Genomic DNA, 5,575 nt, shown 5'->3' with positions numbered 1-5,575 from the left:
TATGCTAGAACATTTTAATTTCTGAATACTACTTTTTAAATCTCTTGATATGAGCTTCTGGATCCAGCAGTCAGAGGTCGTAAGAGCTGCCAATACTTTACTTATTTTTTAAAGCTTGTTGCAAACAAAAGGAAAGGCTGGGGAATACTAAGAAATAAGTCTTTTTGACAAAAAGCAAATAATAAAAACAAACCAATTTTTTTCATGATCAACTATGAAGACTAAGCAAATAGGATCAGTCAGCAAGCTGCTCTTAAAAAAGAATTAAAAAAAATATTTTAATGTATTCTGGATATCAGTATAGTAGGATAGGAGATGATAGTCTTCAGTCCAGACTTATGGAGAAGAAACAGTCCTTTAAGAGGATCTATGGCTTTACTCTTCAAATATTCTTTTGAATTATGTGCCATACTGCACAAATCTGATCTACTACAAAGGCAACAAGATTGCTTTAGGAAACATTTCCATCTCTCTTGTTGACGAGGATTATCTGTTTATAAATTATAGGATGAGTAGCTGATATATTTTAACGAGTGCTTCTTGTAAATCCCAAGGAATTCTTTTCAATATACTACTGGATGATGATTTTCAAATGCTCAAGAGAATTTTAATTTCAAATATATGTATCTTTTAATGAGTCATAGAAAACAATGACACAAGTAGGATACTACGCATGATGAAGAGAGGTTCGAAGAGCCACAGTTGCAAGAACGCATGCCTAGAAGAACTAGGAAACACTAGAAATATGTAATAAAAGCTAGGCTTTGTATCCATATCTAGGTCATCAATAAGTTTATCAAAATGTTGCCCCATGATTTAGGAATACAAGTTGTACTGAAATTAACTGGTGTAATGCATCAGTTAAACCAGTATTTTTCAGTCTCTGGTCCGCAGACTCTTCGATGTCCATGGATTGATTCTAGAGTCCCATGAAAGACTTTGCTTATAGAAAGCAAGCATATTTGTCAAGAGACTAAAACTTGCTACACAGAACTCTGCAAGCAAACTAGATGTTTTTAGGGATCTGCAATGAAAATAGGTTACAAATTCCTAAATTGGCCAATTGCTTGGTTATCTCAGGTATTGATGACCTGTATTTTTCCAGAACTAATATCATGACAGCACTTACACCATAAAGCTGAGTTTTAGGCCAACCATTTAGATAGACGTCTACTCTTGAGTTTCCACTGTTGTCCTGAGTTGAGGCCAAAAAAGCACATACAAACACATACCGTTCAGAAAGGATGTTATTACCAGAAAGCAAACAAAAAAAATTAATATTAAAGTTTCATATTCTTAATCGTGTTTTGTCCTCATCACTGAATTAATTTTCTTCATTTCAGCATGGGCATGTTTGCTACATTCCCCTCTCTTCTGCAAGGACAAAAAAACCCCAACATTAACTGTTTAAGACAATTTTGTAAGAACAACACTTGAATAAAAGTGGAGGGTGAAATCCCTAAACTACTTAAGTAAATTACAATCTTTCCACTGCCTGGGGGAGTTGGGGGGAGTGATCCTTATGCTAAGTGCCTATGGAGTCAGCCTCTGGTGTATCTGACAACATCCTCTGTTTTCACCGGGAATGTTTTACCAGGAACTCTGCTAGCGTGGGAGGGGCAGTGCAGTGGTATCAGATTCAGCCAGTTCTGGATATTCACCCAGAAGCCCTATACATGCAGTCCATTGTCTTAGAGAGAGTTTCCTCATAATTCACTCTTATTAAGAGTTCTATTGCTTTTAGTATTTTAAACTGGATCGGGGCGGGGGGGTATGTGTGTGGAAGGATCTGCTAAAAATGCTTTATAAAACTATTTCAAAGCTGACAGGTCTACTCACAACAATTCATGTTAGAAGATAATATAAAGAATCACAGAATCACAGAATGGTTTGGGTTGGAAGGGAATTTCAAAGATCATCTAGTCTGACACCCCTGCCATAGGCAGGGACATCTTTCACTATATTAGGTTGTTCAAAGCCCCATCTGACCTGACCTTGAACACTTCCAATGACGGGGCGTCCACAACTTCTCTGGGCAACCTGTTCCAGTGTCTCACCACCCTCATCATAAAAAATTTCTTCATTATATCCAAACCAAATCTATCATCTTCCGGCTTAAAACCGTTGCCCCTTGTCCTGTCACTAAAGGACCTGGTAAAAAGTCTTTCTCTATCTTTCCTATTTATAAGCCCCCTTTGTATGTTGAAAAGCCACAATAAGGTCTACCCAAGGGCCTTATCTTCTCCAGGCTAAATAACCCCAAATCTCTCAGCCTTTCTTCATAGGAGAGGCGTTCAAGACCTCTGATCATTGTCGTGGCCCTCCTCTGGACCCGCTCTAACATGTCCATGTCTTTCTTGTGCTGGGGACCCCAGAACTGGATGCAGTATTCCACGCGGGGTCTCATGAGAGAGGAGTAGAGGGGGAGACTCACCTCCCTTGAACTGCTGGCCACACTTCCTTTTATGCAGCTCAGGGTACAATTGGCTTTCTGGACTGCAAGTGCATATCGCCGTCTCATGTCCAATTTTTCATCCACCAGCATCCCCAAGTCCGCCCCTGCAAGGCTGCTCTCATCGCCCATTCTGTAATGATACTGAGGATTGCCCTGATCCATGTGTAAAACCTTGCACGTATTATCTAATCTGGTTGAGATCTTAAAAATTATTGTAAACAGTCCTATACTCCCAAGAAAAATATCAAGGGATGTCTCCAAAGAACCCCAAAAATGAAACTCTACCTTAATGGGCAAGGCTGTATGTGAGAAGATGCGCCTATCTGTGGTGTTGCATGGCACTGAAAGAGCAGAGCAAGTCTCAGTAGTTACACTGATATTTTCCTTAAAATTATCCACTTTCCCAAGAGCATATGCCTTAAAAAAACATGGTGGCTATAAGGTAGGAGAAGGCCTTTTACTAGTCTGGACTCAGAAATATACCTGATGCATGATTTAAAAGGATTATGTTGATTTATCTAGGTAAAAAATAACTGTGGCCTTCCCCTACCACCACCCCCCCCCCCTTCGTGCTGTCTCTACAGCATTTTGTTTAATTCCTGTCATGTGTCAGGGAAGAAACTGATCATCCACAGAGATCACGAAAGAATTTCCCTCTGTCTGCTATACAGCACTGAACACTGAAATAGCTAGTTGCATGAAAAGAACCATTATCAGCACATATTTTAACAAGGAATGATGGAGTTGATATTTTTCACATGAGGAATTCTTATACTTGTCCCATTGTCATCTGATTATGCCTGAGAAATGCCATTAGTCAATGGGACTTCTTGTGTGAATAAGGGTAACTCTCATGAGAAGTTGAAGAATTAATTCCCGAATAGTTAATTTTAATATACAATGTGAGCATTTCAAAAGGCCTATTTACACAATTTTAATCCGACTAAAATAGAAAATGTCACCTCAATGCTAATACAACATTCCTGTAAATTATGCACATTTTTAAAGCTAATGAAGCTGTCATTATCTTATTAAAATTTGGCAGAGCAGTTATTTTCAAGTTATCATCATGACTTTTAAAATATCTTGCAATTAAATGACTTTAATTCATTTGTATTACTTGTAGGCTGTATGAAAACTATTTTTTTTATCGTGCCTATGAAGATGAATGACAGTATTATGTTTTATTACACATGTTCAATCACATTCAAAAATTTGGCTACCTTCATTTCCCACATCAATATGGATTGTTTCAATCCTGGCCTCAGTGAAACCAGAACCAAAATTTCAGTTGATTTCACTGGAAGCAGGTCTAAATAATGAATTTATGCTGCTGATAATAAGGATAAAGAATTATATTTAACACTATATTTTTCAATAATTTACTGGTATATATGTAACAAAATAATCACAAAGAAATACACTGCTTTTAAGTATAGATTTAGCTAGGTAAACATAGGTCAGGCTTTAACTAGTATAAAGAGACTTTTCTTCATTTGAAGACTTGATCTTTTCCCTTTATCTCAGTACACATTTGCTGCATTTATAATCAGGAGTTCATAAACACAACGACAATGTGTATTGTTGCTGGGCACCATAAAGAATGCAGTAAAAAGTAATCACCCTGGTAATCCCCGGTAATTAAAATTACACATGTTCACACAATTGCCCTCTTACCTGCACGTCCCTGGCATTCATTCTTGTTCCCTCTGTCCCAACACAGATGCCACCTGTGTCAACCGGAATGTACCTATCCAAGAACCAGGCGAGCCTTTTCTGTGACAGAAAGGAGATGGCATCTACGAAGGTTAGCTTGTGAAGCCAAAAGTTTTACTTGCTGCCAAACAAACTGTAGCACACAAAATACTTTGAGAAGTTCCTTCTGGGAGCTGACTCAATGATTTTTTTCAAGCTAACAGGATTTATTCATGTGTGGAATGATGGAATTGGAATATTGTCCAGTCTTTACCAGCCAGTGGTCTCATTGCAATTTCAGAAGCTTTGGTTATATGAAGTAAAGGAGGATGGTGGTTAACACAACAATCCTTAAGACCTGAGCTCTTACACAGATGCAATGGAAACTGGGCATTGAGCAAATTGTTCTCATTGACGCTATGAAAATCAATCATACCAACACTGCAATCCAAGCAGTACCTGTCCAAAATGTTTCTATGCTCTGCACCTGTATTTACATATTTTAAAATATTTTCATAGATAATTAGTGCATGTTTTCCCCTTCCTTTATCAATAAGACTTGGAACATCAACTTTGCCCGCTGCAATGTCCATGTTTTACTGAAATTGACTTGTTCTAGGATTGCAATTCTGTCCTGCCCCAGCTGTGAATACTGTCTCTCCACTAATAGCAGGACAACAGCTTCAGTTCTGGGTACCTCAACCGCTGTTCTGTTTTCTCCTCAAGCAGACGAGAAAGTAAAAGCTCGATGTCTCCACACCCCATTCTGAGGACTGTCTTCGAAACTTCCATTTCTTGCTTATGTCCACTGAACAAACAGTCAGCAGAAACAGCAATACTTGCCATACAGAATAAAGTCAAGAGACCAACCAGTCTTCAGAAATGTCTAGGAAACCTGACCACAGAGTCCACAGTTCATGATTATCATGAACTTATACTGTTCCCCACACTGCAGACAACAGGAGTCTTTCTATCTGCAGTAGATAGAGTTCGGATCAGGTAGTGATGGGCACTGAGAAGGAAATGTTGGCAAGGGTAAGGAGAGACCAACCACTGGGTTTTCTACTCAGAAGTCATGGGGAAGAAATACAAGACCTCTGAAGAATGGCAGACCAGTAAATGAGCTTTCATTACCATTATAGCACCAGTAGCAACAACTCTCTATTCCTTTCTAAGAGCGGGGGGCAGGCTGCATGGATATCCAGACTTCGTGCTGTCTGGACACAACCTCCAAGACACTTCAGGGAGGAACGGAGGAACACAAAGTGTCAGCTGCATAATTTGGCCAGCCCCCTGCCCAAATGCTTTCTCACAAAATAAGGACCAAAACACTTGGCACTGTCAGTGGTCAAGACCAAAACCCATGTCTAACCTTGGGAAGATTTGTCAGGAATTACTCATTTACTTCGGGCATGCCTCTGCCAC

At 39.1% G+C, this 5,575-nt stretch overlaps 1 pseudogene; it reads right to left on the bottom strand.

Annotated features, from left to right (window-relative positions):
• Positions 1 to 4,102: 4,102 nt before the first annotated feature.
• On the bottom strand, positions 4,103 to 5,065 carry LOC143159988 (bifunctional heparan sulfate N-deacetylase/N-sulfotransferase 4 pseudogene; annotated as a pseudogene).
• Positions 5,066 to 5,575: the final 510 nt, after the last annotated feature.

Source organism: Aptenodytes patagonicus, chromosome 4 (assembly GCF_965638725.1).
Source record: "Aptenodytes patagonicus chromosome 4, bAptPat1.pri.cur, whole genome shotgun sequence".
NCBI lineage: Eukaryota > Metazoa > Chordata > Aves > Sphenisciformes > Spheniscidae > Aptenodytes > Aptenodytes patagonicus.
Note: the sequence above shows the minus strand (reverse complement) of the source record. Positions and strands in the feature narration are given on the sequence as shown.